The sequence below is a fragment of the Lygodium microphyllum genome, chromosome 9 (genome assembly GCF_053477565.2).
Source record: "Lygodium microphyllum isolate KBCC chromosome 9, Lygodium_microphyllum_v1.1.10, whole genome shotgun sequence".
Classification (NCBI taxonomy): Eukaryota; Viridiplantae; Streptophyta; class Polypodiopsida; order Schizaeales; family Lygodiaceae; genus Lygodium; species Lygodium microphyllum.
The window spans coordinates 19,068,900-19,086,602 of record NC_141143.1 but is presented as its reverse complement, the minus strand read 5'-3'; positions in this window follow the sequence as shown (position 1 = coordinate 19,086,602).

The window sequence follows — 17,703 nt, the reverse complement described above, 5'->3', positions numbered from 1 at the left end:
GAGGTCTCTTGTACCAGGCAAACTGCTAAGGTAAAATTCCTACTGGGTGGAAAGTCGACTTCGGTCAGATTTTGAGTAATAAACCTAGGTGTCCATGAATGTTTGCTCGGAATGGATTGGCTAATACCCAATGATGGCCACATTCATTGTGAAAAGGGCCAAGTCTCCTTTCAAAATTATGAAGAGGAACTAGTTACAACTCAAGGAGAGACTGATAAGCCAAAAACTCAGCTGGCAAAAGCAACACGGATAATAAAAGGAGTTAGGAAGGGGCTACCTGTCTATTTGATTAAGCTAAATAAGCTAGATCAGAATCAGGGATCTAAGAATGAACCTTCATGGTTAAAGGAATACGTATACGTATTTCCTGAAGAGCTGACGGAACTTCCTCCTCAAAGGGAAGTCGATCACGAAATCAAGCTAGCGCCAGGAGCTTCACCAATCGCAAAGAGACCATATAGGATGTCCATCCCGGAAGTGATTGAGCTAAAAGAGCAACTCAAGCAACTATTAGACCAAGGCTACATCCATCCTAGCAGTTCACCATGGGGAGTTCCAGTGCTGTTCCAGAACAAGAAAGATGGAACACTTTGCCTATGCATTGACTACAGAGGGTTGAATCAATCAACCATTAAAAACAAATCATGAACCCCAGCTTTGCATTGTCCTTGAAACAATGAGAGAACACAAGCTTTATGCCAAGAAGAAGAATTGTGCATATTTCAAGAGACAGATTGAATATCTAGGATTCATTGTATCAGTGGAAGGAATTTCAGTAGATTCGGTGATGTTCTGGAGTGGCCAACACCAACTTCTGTCAAATAAATACATAGTTTTCTTGGATTGACACGATGGTACATGGTCTTTATAAAAAACTATGCTTTGATTGCAACGCCTCTAACTGATCTACTAAAGAAGCAAGTATCAATTGTATGGTCACCTGCTGAATAGACCAGCTTTGATAAACTAAAGCAAAGCTTGGTATCAACACCCATCCTGAAACTTCTAGATCTTAGTAAGAGGTTTGAAGTGATAACTGATGCTAGCACACTGGCCTTAGGATGTATGCTCATGCAAGAAGGTCATCCCGTAGCATACTCTTCAAGGAAACTAAAGAGCCATGAAAGGAATTATGCTACCCACGATCTAGAGCTTTTGGCTATCATCCATACTCTCAAACTTTGGAGACACTACTTGCTCGGTAACAAATTTACCTTAGTGACGGATCACAAAAGTCTTAAATGGATTTTCACCCAGAATGAGCTCAATATGAGGCAACATCGATGGATTGAAGTGCTGGAAGAATATGATTTTGAAATCAAATACTGGCCTAGAAAGGAGAATGTAGTTGCCGATGCACTCAGTCACAAGGCATTTTTGAGTTCTCTGATTTTGCAAAATCCATCAACAACAAGATCTCTAGCCACAAAGGTGCCCATGCCAAACAACCCAATTCTTGAGCTAGCTAGAGAAGAAGCATGCCATGACCCAACCTATCAGAAATTGCTAAGGAAGATCCCCATCAAAGATCAAGACCCGAAGCTACAAACAAAGTATCAAGAGTTCTTTATCAATAGTGGACTTGCCTACTATAGGATGAGATTATGTATCCCGGCAAGCCAGTCACTCAAGTAGAAGATACTTTGGGAAGCCCATGACTCCCCTTTCTCAGGACATCCTGGCTATGCCAAGACCCTTAACGCAGTCAAGAGGAGCTATTACTAGGATAGGCTCAAGGTTGACGTTCTCAAATATGTCATAGAATGTTTGTCTTGTCAACGCATTAAGGCAGAACATGTCAAAATGCCAAGAAAATTGCAACCACTTGATATTCCCCAAATGAAAGGGGAATTCATTAGTATGGACTTTGTTGTTGGCCTGCCCCAAGTTCAGGGAGGATACAACTCCATTATGGTCGTAGTAGATATGCTCACCAAGGTTGCACATCTTATCCCTATTAAGACAAACTATGAAGCCTCAAACATCACAAGGTTATTCATCAAGGAGATATTCAAACTACATGGGTTACCTAGAAGAATCATTAGTGATCGTGACTCTCTCTTCACCTCACACTTCTAGAGGGCTATCTTCGAGGCCATTGGGACTCAACTCTGTTTCAGTACAGCTTACCATCCCCAAACTGATGGTCAAACAGAACGAGTCAACCAAATCATTGAAGATATGCTTAGGGCACACTGCTGTCGCGAACCCAAAAAGTGGATTCAATATTTACCACTGGTTGAGTCTGCCTACAATGCTTCTTACCAACAAAGCATTCAAATCACCCCTTTTCAAGCATTGTATGGGCACGATTGTCGTAGTCCTTTGAGCTTTTCGGATCCAACCTTGAGGGTTGAAGCTTCAAAGCAGATGCTGGAAGACATGGATGACCAAATCAAGTCAATAATACATGGATGCGTGATTGTCGTAGTCCTTTGAGATTTTTGGATCCAACCTTGAGGGTTGAAGCTTCAAAGCAGATGCTGGAAGACATGGATGACCAAATCAAGTCAATAAGACAAGACATCCAAGCCGCCAAGGACAGACAGAAGGCCTACACAGACTTGAAACATCAAGATAGATCCTTCATTGAAGAAGATATGGTCTTCATTCGAGTATGCCCAAAGAAGAGTTCCCTATCCTTGGGTGAATGCAAAAAGCTAAGTCCAAGGTATTGTGGACCCTACAAGATTCTCAAGTTCCTAGGGCCTAATGCTTACAGACTGCAACTCCCTAAAAACCTAAAAGTTCATAATGTATTCCATATCAGCCTATTGAAAAAGTATGTGCCTAACCCTAGTCATGTGCTTGATGATCAACAAGTTGTAATGGCAAGCAAAGGAGTCCTTAAGCTACAGCTTGACAGGATCTTAGATGTTAGGGAGAGGCATTTGAGATCCAGGACCTTGAGAGAATACCTCCTCCAGTGGAAAGATTACCTCGAAGAGGATGCCACTTGGATGGATGAAAGTACTCTCAACCAACAATACCCCCAGATCTTCTCAAGATGAGGACATCTCGATTCCTCTAAGGGGGAGAGAATGTAATATTTCTGCAACAAAATATTAACGACTCTTGATCTCACAAAAGCGGTTCAAAGTAATCTCCTGCAATAAAGATACACTGGCCTAAGTGCTCCAGCATCGTGCATTTACTATACCATTTCCGCGTAGTGCATATGCAACCGTGGCTCAAAAACCGCAAGCCACCATAGGCCTCCGTGGGAACACCCCTTCATGGGACAAAAATATAATGGATTTTTTGCAATTTTTTCCATTTACCCCCTCCCCTTCAGTCGTTGCATGGTAGAGAGAGGGAGTATGAGTATGTGTGGAGTAGGGAGGAGCATGGGGAGGGGAAACATGTTGCCTACCACTTGTGTGGATAACATCCCCCTTCACACTATATATGAACCCCCCCTCCCCAAGCTTGAGGGGAGGGAGAAGGATCGTGCTGTCGTGTTGCCCGCCACCCTGTGGAAGCCGCCCACCTGTGTTGCTGCCGCCAGGACTACTGCCGCCACCTGCTGCTGCGCCCCATCGTCTTCATCAGCATCATCATCATCATCGTCGTCGTCGTCGTCATCATTGTCATCATCATCGTCATCATCTTCCCAATCATCACTCTCTCTCCACGTCATCTGCCTATGACAGAAGCTTGGAAGCTTCTATTAAGGCTTCCATAGACCCCCGTGGTCATCTCGAGAAGATCTGGGGGTATTAAGGCTTCCGAGATCTTCTTGAGATGAGCACTTGCATTTGCTTGCACTTCCATGGTCATGAGTAGCTGCATTTTCAACGTATGACGCATAAGTTAAAAGACGAATTTGTGCGAAGGTGTCATTGTTACATCTCGCAAAGGATAGGACATATAACACATAACGCATTTAGGTAATAAATTCTTGGTTGTGTCTCGTGATTAAGGCAATCGTAGATAGACATTAAATGTTGTCTAAAAAGTTGCATTGAAAGAAAAAAGATTTATGAACTTTGTCAATAAAACTGATATAATCCAATTCGCATGCAATGAATAGTTACAATTTAGATTGGGTTAACTGATAGAGGACGGATTAAAATCAATGACGGACTCATGGCATTCACTCATGCATGAAGCTCTTTTATCAAAGTTTGAAATTGTGAAAGGATGCATTTTCATTAAAATATTAAAGCTTTGAATTTGATGCATATATGTGGGATTTACAAGAAGTAGTTCTGGATGTCAACTAATATCGTTTAGGGCAAGGAAAAGAAACAATCATTATAGATCTTATAGTTGCATAGAAGGAAAGGTCTATGGTCTTGAAATCACATATTTGCATGGAATGTTACATCTTGCAGTTACTTACATCTTTTAGGAGAAAGTACTTGCAAATTTAGAAGAAAGTATTTGCATCTTTAAAAAGGAAAGATCATCTTAAATCATGGGTTGGTTAGATCAACTAAGTAATTTGCGTATAATTGAATAGCTTACATGAGAATCATAAAGGTATGATTAGTTAGTATATGACGATCACCTCAATGTGCTAGGTAGGGCTAAGCTATGATAAAATTCTGCCTAGTATCGCACTTGGGTTGCTGACTTAATACTTCCGATCTTAAGGGTCCTTCCCACATCCACAAAATGTTAGGATTATCTAATTGCCATACAAGAACGATCTAGGGTTCCTACCCTCAAGATCAATTGACCTAATACTAGATCTCCGCAAGGAATTTAGGAACCCTAGGGCCAAAACGACTATCAGCCTAATAGGGTCAAGGTTTTGGATTGGGTCAATAGGACTCCCAAACCCTACATCTTGACCAAAGGTATTCTTGACCAAGGAATACCGTGTGATGAGAAAAATAATCCCACAAGTTAGGTGCTGACACCTATCTCATGTAACAAGTTGCAACGTCGCATGGTTTTGTGTCTAAATCACAAAATAGTATTGCCACTCCTTAGAACAAGTTTGGCGAGTTCTAAGTACAAGTCTAATTTCTAGAGGATGAGTAGTCATCCTGCTACATCACTCTTCCTTGGGAACTAATTTGCCAAGCTAGGGCAATTACGAATTGCCAAGAAAGCAATTGACCAACCAAGTTAGGACAACGGGGCTATCCAAGATTTACTGACTAAGACATAAGGATACCTAAGGTAGTGACAATTTGGGTCAACAAGGTATAACCCCTAACCCAAGGAAAAAGGGTAAACAAGCAACTCAGCTTACGAAACCCTTGGGATCTTGCCAAGTCGCGATTTATCCAGGATCGAATGTTGGAAGCATTCGGGGAGAAGAAATCACACCTTAGCACTTGGCCGTACAAACGACCACTGGAATGTTCTTGATTGTACACTTAGGATCGTTGTTTGTACTTCTTTGCTCAAGGAACTAATTCAGTGAAAATAACTAATGCTTCAGGTTGAAAGCCTGGAGGGAGAGGCAGTACCAGTTACCTCCGACTGTCTGCCTGACCCTATCCAAGGGGGTTGTTAGCCGCACCGACTACATGGACCGAACCTGCCGCAAGAGGTCTCTCTGTGGGTGCTACTTGGAGCAGGAGGACACTTGGAAACCAGGGGAGGCTTTGTCCGTAAATCCCTTGCCTCCGGATCCTGCACAAAAGGCCGACGTGACTCAAGATGGGATCTCAAGGCTCGCATACTAGTCAACAGGCGAAACTTGGAATAGCAATCCCTGAGGATTGCTAGAATAGCCTTCGAGCAGGTTTATTTGATGTATTCCAAAGATTGATAAATAAAGATCAAATGTTGAAAAGGAACTTGCTTGACATTTTTTTCTATGTCAGTGCTTAAGTTGTGTGAAGGAACCAATGATTAATTTGGTTAATTAAGGAAGCTGTTTTTGCTTGTCAAACTAAATGTGGTAGGTAATTAGATAACTAAAGCAACCCGAGGAAAGTGCGGTGGACGAGACTCTGGGTCCGTCCTAGGGAAGGGTGGTCCCAATTGGCCAGGAACTTTTCTCAAAGGAATTGATAGCGAGGTAACAATGACCTAGAATCTATAGAGCTAGAGTCCCGATTTATGTTATTTTAGGGGAACGGAATGGGACTATGCCTTACGGGCAGAGAGGTCGAGCTTCGCATCCCTCTCATTTCCCATTCTCCTTGAACCAAGTGCATTATAAATCTGCTTCGACCCTGATGTTTCTGCGCAAAGTAGTTCATCTGGGCTCGACGTTAGTTACCTCCTAGGAACTTGACCATTAGGGAAACCCTGATGATTTAGGTCGGTCCTAAGTGGGAACGGCCGGAATGCTTCCGCTTCGTGGCAGACTCAAGAAGACCTAGATCACAAACCCCGTGACATTCCTTGGGAGTGCCGGGCAGTGCTTTCTGGACTCTCTTCCTGATGGACTGCTAAGACGTGTCCTACAAGCGAACAGGGGGACACGTTACATTGGGAGAATGTAGAAGAGGATAAATATGATCTTAGTCTCAATTGTGACCATCAATTTGCATTTTCCTAGCAAGAAATAAGGGCATCCCCCTTATGGGTTTAGTGTTGCATACGTTGGTTGCAATTATGGTTGCCCTAGATTTCTCCAGTAGTAGTAAGGAAGAATATTATAATTGAAGTCATCATCTATTAGTGCATCAATCCCATAAGGTTAATGGAAAAATGAAGGTATAAATTGGGATAATAGGCTCATCATCCATTTTGAGAACGTTAATGGTAACACCTTTGATATGGATGGTAGTGGTTGAAGATTTGGAAGGTTAAAAGAAAGGGTAGAATTGTTACTCCTCAAACTACTTGCAGAAATTTTGTTCTATTGGCAACGAGGTACTATGTCCCCAAGGGTGGTTCATGTGAGGGATGGATGCCTAGGTGGATAGTATTTTGAAATCCTACTGCCATTCAAATGGTTACAATGGGTTGGACATTTGGCATTTCTAGCTCATTGTCCTATTGACGACATAGATAGGAATGATTTGAGGCCTCTTTACTTTCATTTTTGATTATGGCCTTTAATTGAATAGAGTAAAACAAGGCCACATGATCAAAGGATCTTTGTTTAACATGCTTGTCAAACCAGGCCTTATGTTAAGCTTTCTCAGCAAGTAGGGCATGAGTAGCTAATAACCAAATTTCTATTCAATGCTCTAACTCTACTAGGCAATTTGCCATGACTTAATGCCTTCCCACCATTCTTGGATATTGATTCATAGACTAGGGACAAAAAATTCTACATGCATGATAGCATCAATGTTGTAGGTAGGGTGGAATGGAGTTTGGCTTGTACCACTCTTCTAATCTATATAATAGGTACAAGGAGCTACTACGAGTTGGTGATCGTAATGTGAATGTGATGCTGAGATGGTTTTTGTCAAGATACTAACAAGAACTTTGTTTTTAGCCTCTACCTAGCCATTTGCCTTATGATAGTAAGGGACGGACTTTCTATGGATGACCAAGAATATGGATAGGAGGTGCTGGATCACTTCATTAGTAAAGTGGGTCCCTTGATCACTCACAATCTCAATGGGGCATCCAAAGTGTGAAATGACTTGATTCTAGAGAAATCAAGTAGTGATTCATGCATCATTTTTTCAAGCAGCCCTAGTCTTTGCCCATTTAGTCATGTAGTTTGTGCCTACGATGATGTGTTGATCTTGCAAATATTGAGTACTTAGATGGATAGGTCCTGTGAATTCTATGCCCCACTTCTCGAAGGGTTGGTGAGCAATCATTGGTGTGAGTGCCATTTTATCCTTTCTAATAGTAGGCAACTTTCTTCATTGACACTCATCATAGTGCTCACCAAATTAGACACCATCTTTAAATAGCATCGGCCACCATAACTACTATTGAAGTACTTTTCTAACTATGGTGGTTGCATCAAAGTGTCCTTTAACAATGCCACTTGTGTTTCTCATAACACTGCCTTAGTATCATGTCCATAATGGATCACCTAAGAAGACCATCCTATCCTAGACAACACAATTGACAAGTGATCAATTAGTAGACTTAGGTTTTGATTAAAAGGCATGTGAGTTGTGCTTTCTTGATTGGTCATTTTGGTAGACCCTTTTCAAGGGCATAGACTATTTTGTATGCCCATTGAGGTGTCAAGTTGGCCTTGAAGGGTTGAGCTTTTTATGAATGTGGAACAAGAATCTAGGAGTTGGTCATTAAACTTCTATGGCCCTTTTGCCACACTGGTCACTTGTGACAAGTGATCTGCAATGAAGTGATTTTTTCCCTTATGCATAGGGCTTGTCCACAAGATAAAGCAACACTTGATGGTCCACAAAATTTTCTTTATACTGTAAATCATTTCTAAGCCTTCGACTTGTGTGGTTGAATGATTCATTTTAGTCTCATTAAGTTGCCTACTAGCAAAACTCATAAAAAAATCCATGTTATGTCAATCAAGATGGCACAACATGGATCCAATTGCAATTTTGGAAGCATTGATATATACGTGGAATCTAATTGTCCAATCTAGGGCTCTTAAAATGGATGCACTCATTATAGCCTTTTTTAATGCTTCATAGGAGTCTTGGCATTACTTGAGGTCCTCATTAATATATACAAGCTTTAGGGATTCCTATGGCTTGGAGATATTCACTTCTTTGACCCTTGTTGATTCCTCAATGGGTTAATTGGACATGTTGTCACGTTTAGCCCCAATCAATATGACTGCTCCATTGCTTTTCCTAAACTTCATGAAGCCATGTGGTAGATCATGTGGCTTCTTTTGACTCCACAATATGTAAGAGGTGGTGGAAAGCTCTACCTACATTTAAAAGTGGGTGTCTCCTCTATAGAATCATAGGAATAGCTTGGTTATAGGGCATTGAAACTATCTTACATTCTTGAATTCTCTCTAAAATCCATGGATCTCTAAATTTTTGGGAAAGATCCTGTTTTGATGGTTGGAAAAGCTTGATCAAGTAAAGAGTGTAGAGAAGAGTCTTGTCTCTACAAGTGTAACTTATGAATGCTAGCAAGCATTACTAGGTAAGGCAAGAACAAGCATCCCAAAGGAACCTTTCTTACTTCCTTCAGCACATTTCCATAGGTGTAACCAAAGTTCAAGATATAAGAGTAATGTGATGGAAGAGAAAATTGCTTCATTTCTCATATTCACATCACAAATTGCCCCTTACACTCATGCCTAGGTAGTAGTCAGCTACTAGAAACAAAGCCTTTCGGTGTTGAAAGGCCAACAAAAACATGCATTAGAGAGACTTGAAAACTTGCATCTGACACGGGAGCTATTGTAATCTCCACTAGATTTTATGATTACTTGGTGTATTTGTACTCATGTCATGTTCCATGTGCACTTTGCTTACATTCAATATGGAACCTCCATAGAATCACAAGAAGTACTCAATCTTTATACCAAAAAATGATGTTAGAAGTGATAAGGATCTCTTTCTACAATAAGCTCAAGCTCTCATTTTATTGGGCAAGAGAATGCAAGCTCTTCTCTAGATTGTGTAGGAGGAACAAAATTTCCCCTTGGAGTAAATTACAAAGATGAGAAGTTCATAGCCATTGGCTTCACCTTTGCAATTATATAGCCTTGTAGAGCTCTAGAATGAGGTATCTTTCCATCAAGAAGTGCTTATACCAAGGTGATTTACTTTAGAGAGCTAGAACCTCTATTGAAATGGCAAATTCCTTCTAATAGGCAGCAACAATTATTGCATTCTTCTTTTGATATAGACATAACATAATCTTATGTAGTAGGATCCTCACACAACCTAGCTAAACCACAAAAATTAACATATTTATAGAAGTTCTTTCTAGTCATACTTTCTAGTACATTGTGGAATTGAGTCTCTAGGTAGAACTCTAAGACATTCAATGCTTGTAGACAACTTAGTGAAATAGGCAACCAGTTAGCATCTATATGTTGGACTAGAGTAGCCTAGCCACAAACCATCCTTGTAATCAAGAGATACAAACACCTTCTAAAGCATGTATAGTTGACTTGAAGTGTTTGGCCTTCACTTCATAGAGGACTGACTTGGTCTAGCACTAATATTCAATGGTCCTTGAAACTTTAGCCTTGCATTTTCTCCAGCACCTCTAATAATTGCAAGAGAGTCCTCATACTTTGAAGCCTACCAAATACTCTTAACACTACTACATAGAATGACATTGTCCACGTCTATCCACAAGTTCTAGAGGTAAAAGAGTACCAAGATCTAAGAGGAATGCTCTATTCTTGCCATTAAGTCTTTCCAAAGGGTAGCACAGGCATAGGAGACTCGCAAAGCATTAGGAGAATGATCACATGACTCATTTATGGACCTTGTTGATGCTGAAGTTAGTGCAATCTATACTAAATGTATGTTGAACATTCATGACTGATTAAAACGTCCACAAGTGGTACTCATCTTGAATCTTACAAGGCTAAGAATCCTCCTCAACAATCATTTATGGTAGGGGGGCGAAGATCAAGGAGTGGATGGAATGTATTGGACTTGTATGAGGCTGAAAACTACCCTATAGGCTGACCTAGTTGCTCATCTGGATGCTTGAAACACTATTAAAATGATGCTTCTTGTAAAACTCAATAAGAAATGAGAGTCATTATGGAGTTCATTATTGCTCAAGTTTTAATACTAAAGAGAAATGTAGAGATCCATGGCTACAAACTCCATGAAAGCTTCAAAAAGAGCTTGAAAAGAGGAAAGGAAATGCATGTCTTTAAAAGTAGCCTTGATTTAAGTCTTTCCTAACTCCAATGAAGCTAGTTTTCAAAATGACTATTAAAAATGCCTAAAGTTAAGTGACGGCCTAGACCTTGTTGCCACCAAATTTATCACAATCTCATTGTAGAAACCTTCAAATATGGAGTCTTCCAACCCTAGATGTCCTATTAGTCACACTATCCATGTCATGTAACTATAGTACCTATCTGAAATGGTTTAATTTTCCTAAGTAAAAATGAGACTAGATATGAAGAAAAGAAAAGAAAAATAGGTTAAAGACTTATGTGAAGAGATATGAAAGAAGAGAGAAAAGAGGAGAGAGAAGACTACAAAAGCTAGAGAAGGAGAGTGCAAAGGAGAAAGAAAGACTAGAAATGGAGAAAAACTAAAGAAGATAGAGATGGATAGCAGTAATGAAAGAAAAGAGAGAAGCTTGAGAAGGTGAAAGGATAAGTTATACTATTCAAATGGTGTTTGCACAAGTGTCCTTAACACCTTTGATATTTAGATCAATGTGATACTATTTAATGTTCCTTACAAACAATTGTTCCTCAACATCAAGAGCCTATTGAGCACTCTGTCTTGCTAGTAGTTGATAGTTTTTCCCATTTCATTTGCAAAGTTGGGCCTCTACTCTAAATGTTTAGTCTTTCTAAAGGTTCCTTCCTTTTCAACTTCTCAAATTCTCTCTCTTTTTTAATTGCAATCCTTACTACTACCTTAAAACTATTAGGTTCCTTGATTTCTAGCTTAGTTCTCACCTCACCCTCAAACTTTCTACGAAGTGTTTGATTTTCAACATTTCAAGTGCTCTCTCTCTCTCTCTAGTGCTAAGGGATGTGTTCCAATGATCCCAAAGTCACTGAATTCTAGGGCAAAGAACTCTATGGTCTAGTATTCTTTCTTCTAACAAACTTTAGTCTCATTTTATGCCATGAAATTAAAATAACTAGTTATCTTGATAGACAATATATAGTCATAGTCAATCAATCAAAACTCAACATAGATCAAGTGCAAAAAACTAAAACAAGGACAAATCGGCACTCTTTATTAGAGGCACCAAAAATTATGTCTAGGAAGTGGTGAACAAAGGCAACCCTCACTCACAACCTGAAGATGTGATACAAAGGAATGTCAAAAGAATGTATCATGGTGTCTAGTTGTGATGCTAAACAAAAACTTTAACAACACACAAACACTAAATGACTAACCTTTACATAGCATCCTAATATAATAGAAATAGTAGAGTAATAGCATCCACAAATCAAAACAAAAGATATTGAGTTCGAATTAGATTCCAACACACAAAGATGAACAAAAGAAGAACGGACAATAAGAAGTCTCAAAACCTATACATTTTTAGAAGTTCTTGCAAATAGAATAGCTACAAAACATGAAATTTCAAACTTTGAGCCCTTCCACTCAAGTTTCACTTCACATTATCTCACACATGAAAATCTTGACTTCACAACACAAGCACAAACAAAAGAGTGTGTAACAACACAAGCACCTGAAACCCATATCTTGGTAGAGATTCTTTCAAATAGATCCTCTACCTAACATATGATTTCAAGTCTCTTATGCATGCACACAATAAACCAAAAATACAAAGAGACTTGATAGAGAGAAACCTTAGAAACAATGATATAACTTACGATAAGCAAGCAAATATAAGAACAAGAGAATATCTAGTAGCAAGAAAAAAAAACTCCAAACCCACACATCCGTTGATGTTATTCCAATCAAATCTCCTTTGTTATGCATGATTTCAAGCCTCTTATGCTAGTATCCTTGAGTTAAACAAGCAAAATCACACAATATTCAAGGCAAAAAACATTGCACGTGACACACAACATGAGTTTCAAAGTGAAGCACCCAATACTTTTTTATTGCAAATAAAATAGTTTTTTTTTCAAATATATCAAATAATAAACCATTATTCAATCTCAAGAAATTCTCACAATTGGCTACAATGCAAGAAGATGTAAAGTTGAACTCAAATATCTGAAGAAAGATAAGTTGTATTGCTTTGTGCAAGACCACAAGCTTAGTGTGTTTCGAGACTAGCAGGTCATTCCAACACAGTGAGAACTAAAGACAACAATTACTACAATTCCAACAAACTTTTAGACTATCTCAAATCCAAATGACTTGTTATTGCAATAGGGCTATCTCCTTGATCCCAACTAGATATTTGGTGAACCATTTTGATATTGAAGACGAATTACAATGGTTTGGGCTTTTCTCTCTATGAATGTTGGCTTCAATCATGTTATCTCCGGTCTCAACTCAACCAAAGGGAAATGCAAATTTGCAATGCTAATAGCGACACTTTTTGCAATGCAAATAGTGATGCCAATAGCAACACTATTCTAAGAAAAAAAAATAGGGCCAAAAACCTAGGACGGCATTTTTGGTGCATCAAAATGAAAATGAGCAAAAGAGAGAGGGCGAGAGCTCGAAGCTTTGTGTGTGTGTGTGTGTGTGTGTGTGTGTGTGTGTGCGTGTGCGTGCGCATGCGCGTGCACGTGCGCGCATGTGTGTGTGTGTGTGTAACTGCCAGTGCCACCATCACCACCATTGTTTGCAAGGCAAGAGGAGAGGAGCATGTAGGAGAAAAGGGAGGGAAGCCATAAAAGTAAAGGTTTTCTTCTTTGAGCCCTTGAGGTGGGTGCATTGTTTCTCCCATCATTGTTTTTATATTTTCTTCTCTTTTCATTATGTTCTTATTTGTGAAGAGATGCATTGAGAGAGAGGGAGAAAGATAGAGAAATAGAGAGAGGAAGGTAGGGAGAGAAAGAAAGAACAAGGGATAGAAACAAAGAGGAAAATAGGGGGAGAGAAATATAGAGAGAGGGAGGGAAAGAAAGAGAGGGAGAGGGAAAGGGAGAGGGAGAGAGAGACAAAAATAGAGAGGGAGGAAGAGAAAGAAAGAGAAGGGAGAGAGAGAAACATGTTGGGGTAAAAGCACATGTGCCTAGCCATCCATGTATTACTATAGTGACAGTAACCGTATGCTTGTACATTGCAAGTGGTGGGAACCTATCACTATCACTTTATTTTTTATTATTTCAGTGATATTTGAATAAAGTAAAGACTGGTCACACATTTTGATTGTTGGTATTCCCACATCTTGTGTGTGTCTCTCTCTTGTTCTTGCTCCTTCCACCATAGCTCTTGCTTCCACTCGCATGCTTTCACTCTGAGCTCACTCCCTTCAAATGGTATCAGAACCAACCATTTAGTCCTATAATCGGACAACTTCGACAATGTTGCTCGGCCTCGAGTAGCTAATCTCAGTCTTAAACAGCCAAATTCGGCCCTAAAATAGTGCACTCGGATGTGTGCATATTCGGCCTTGGACAGTCAAGTGCCCTTTCATTTAGATTGCTCACGGACTTAGACGGTCCGAGTCAAGCAACTCAGACACTGCAATTAGGATAAGTTTATAGGAGGACAATTATAGCACATCTAGCCAAGGACATGTAGAGCCTAAGCCCAAGCTAGCCGAAACCCCAGTAGACCTCCAAACATGTAGAATACCTCATAGGGCTACCAGACTCATGAATTGCAACCTAATAGTCCGGAAATCGACTGTAGCCACTAATCCAAAAACCGGATTTCCTGATGCAAACATAGACTAACTAACGGAACAACTTGCTACCCCTCAGACCACATTTCTAGAATGCCATAGAAACCAAAACTGACCCATCGAGGGTGGCCATTGCCCACACACGAAGAAGCCGTAATTAGTGGAAACTGATCGGAAAGAGTGTGATTTGCACTATATCATTTTTTTTGAATTCAAACATTGTATCAATTGAACATTTGATATGCATCAAAAAAGCTGAGAGCCTGATTTTGCATAGCGTACATTGAGGAGGACACTACTAGGATCTGAGTGCTCGTAACACAACACCTGGATCTGGGTACCTAAGTCCAAAACGGCCAAAAGCCCTACTCAAGCACTGCCCTCAAACTTGGCCACCCGACCCATCACAAGAGATTAGGTACTCAGGCCACAAGAGGCTCAGGCTGATAAATCCAAAGAACCTCTGAAGCCCAGCCTTGCTGAATCTAAAACAATCTATAGGCCTAAACCACATGCTGCCACTAACAATATGTCTAAACTTGGGCCTACTAGTACCCCTTAAATCTTGGAAGCACCATCAGCCTATTGAACAAGAGGCCAACCCACAACCCCAAAAGCAGTCCAAGTTGCAACAATCACCTGTTGAACTATCTTGTTTGGTCAAAATTCCCAACAACTTGTAGGCCTTAGACCCTCCTATGAGCAGAGATCAATTCTAACCTTGGCCATGGACTTCACTAAGAACACGAGGGATGACTTCATTGCTTGCCTTAGACTCTTAGATGCCACTTTCCAGTTGCTTCTTTCAACACCATCCTTGAAGCTGTGAAAAGCTCTTTGGACAAGTACTGGGATGGCGTTTTGGCATCTTCCATACGGGATCAGTGATCATAGAAAAGGAAACTTCTGAAGAGTTTATCACCTTCTTAACATCCAGCATTTCCCTTATTTGCTTTTGTAACAGCTTCAGAATCTCTTCATTACAGAAAAATTGACGAGTGGTAACAAAAGGTTCACCTTTGGAGGGAAGAGACAGAGCCTTCCCTAGGCCTCGAGGTGTCAAAGTCATAGAAATTCCCTAGACTAGTCCTGACTTCTTGCTGTAGGAGGCCAGAAACTCATCACATAACGATGGATCCTCTGGAAGCAATGGAAAGGAAGTAGCCACAAAAGCAGCGAGTCCCGCCTTCATGAGAGGCTCAAAAGTGAGTAGGGAAGAGTAATCCCTACTAACTAATGGGACATACTAGATAGGAGGAGGAGCGTGAGAAGGTGCCATTCAGATGGTTACACACACACCACAAACACAGACAATCAAGGAGAATGCCTGCAAAGCAACAGACAAAAAACCAAAGATAAGAGAACAACCAAAACAATAAAACGTGACTCGACCAACTATCCCCAAAAAAACCACAACCTAGAAAAAATTCGACATGACCTCGAGACATATGCGACCGAAAGCTTCATGCTATGCATTAGACAAACACCCAAAACCCCGTATCAGGCAATAAAAGAAAAAAACTACACACCGTACTCTTAACCGTATTAAAGAAGCTAAACCAAAACATCACAACAACATATACACATCAAGACCACAACTTTGATAGACCAGTGTTTGACCATGGAAATAACTCCAATGACTGCGCATACCCATCCTACGAAACGGGTTCGTTAAAAAGGGGAATTAAGTGCAATGAAGGGGAATTAATTTAATGAAATGTTTATTTTAATAAATTGTTAAGAATGGTTGAATTCTTATTAAGTGATAAACCTTAGCAAGAAAATGGCGGTTCCTTCTTAAAAATTAAATTACCAATTATTAGGTGAAAACGGTGCTTTAATTCGAATCCCGGACTTCGATACCCAGACTGGGTCTCTAAATGCAAGTTCATTGATTACAAATTAAGGTGATGTGGAGCGCTTTTTTGCCAGCGCGTGCTCTTGTGACGGCTGGTTCATTTTAATTAAAAATTAAAGTGCCTCTTTAGCGCACTTAGCGCGTGCTAAGTGAACGGTGGGTTTATTTTTATTTTTTAAAAAAATAGTATGTTTAGCACGAATGCGCGTGCCATGGTGGTGTTTAGGGTTCATTTATTTTAATTATTTGGGTGGTTAGTTGTTTATTTTTTTTTCTCTCTCTTTGTTATTTTTATTTTTTATATCAACCGTGGGTTTTGGGGTAGCTGAAAAAAATAACAAATGAAAGGGAAAATACCTGGTAGTGGGTGTATGGAAATGCAAAGAATGCACTCTCCTCAATCCAAAAATATCTGGATTTTTTTTCTAAATGTTTAGTTCATGTTGGATGAAAAAGATGTTTTGTTATTGTATTGATTTGTGTTTTTTATTGTGAAGGAATTTAGGTATGAAATAAAAGATGATGATAGCTTAGAAAAATATGCCAAAAATAAATAAAAATGTTAGGAAATTTTCAAAAATTAATTTGGATTTTTTAAGCATTTTTAAATGATTTTTTTCATATTTTTGGGTATTTTAAAAGATTTTGGAATTTTAAAATGGGAAAAAATATTTTTTCTGAAATTTACAGGTGTAGAAAAATATGGCCATGGGTTGCAAAAATAATAGGAAAGTTGCCTAGATTTTTGTGGAAATTTTTCAGAATTTAAAGTGTTTTTGAATGATTTTTTTGTATTTTTCAATGTTTTTGTTTTTTATAATTTTAAAAGGGTTTGCGGGTGTGTGAATTAAAAATCTGGGAAAATACCCAGAAATAAGCTGCGTGGCAACTGCGTGTCAGCAACCGACGATCAAAGTCCCGCAGCCGCGCACGAACACGCATAAGCAATCTCAATCACGCACTCGCGCGTACACACCTGCGCGTGTGTCGACGTCTCGAGGGAAGACCGGGGTTTGGATGGGGTTGTTTGCGAGTTGCTGCGTGACGGGGGGTTAAGGAGGGGTCAGGTGTTGCGGGGCTGCTGGGGTAGGACAGGGGGCTTACAGAAGGGTAGGGGGTGGGTGTTGAAGTGTGTTAGCTGGGGGAATAGGGGTTTAGGTGGGGGTGGGTTATGAGGGTGGGAAGGGGGGCTTGTACAGAGTGGGGGAGGGGGGTGTGTGTTCTGGGGGTAGGAACAGAGATTAGTGTGGGGGTGGGGGAGGTTGTGTGTGCTGGGGGGTGTGAATGGGGGTTTAGTGGGGGGGGGGTAGATTATGGGGGTGGGAACAGGGAGTGGTGGGGGGGTAGGTTATGGGGGGTTAGTGGGGGGGTAGATTATGGGGGTGGGAACGGGGAGTAGTGGGGGGGTAGGTTATGGGGGGTGTGAAGGGTTTGAATTGGGGGGGGGAAAGGCGGGAAGGCGGCGGGGCTGGAGCGCTGCCAGGAGCTCTGCGCGGGGGGCAGCGACGGGCGTAGGGCGGCCGACGAGGAGGCGGACGGCGGTTGACGACGAGGTGGGCCGGGCGCAGGATCACTGGGCG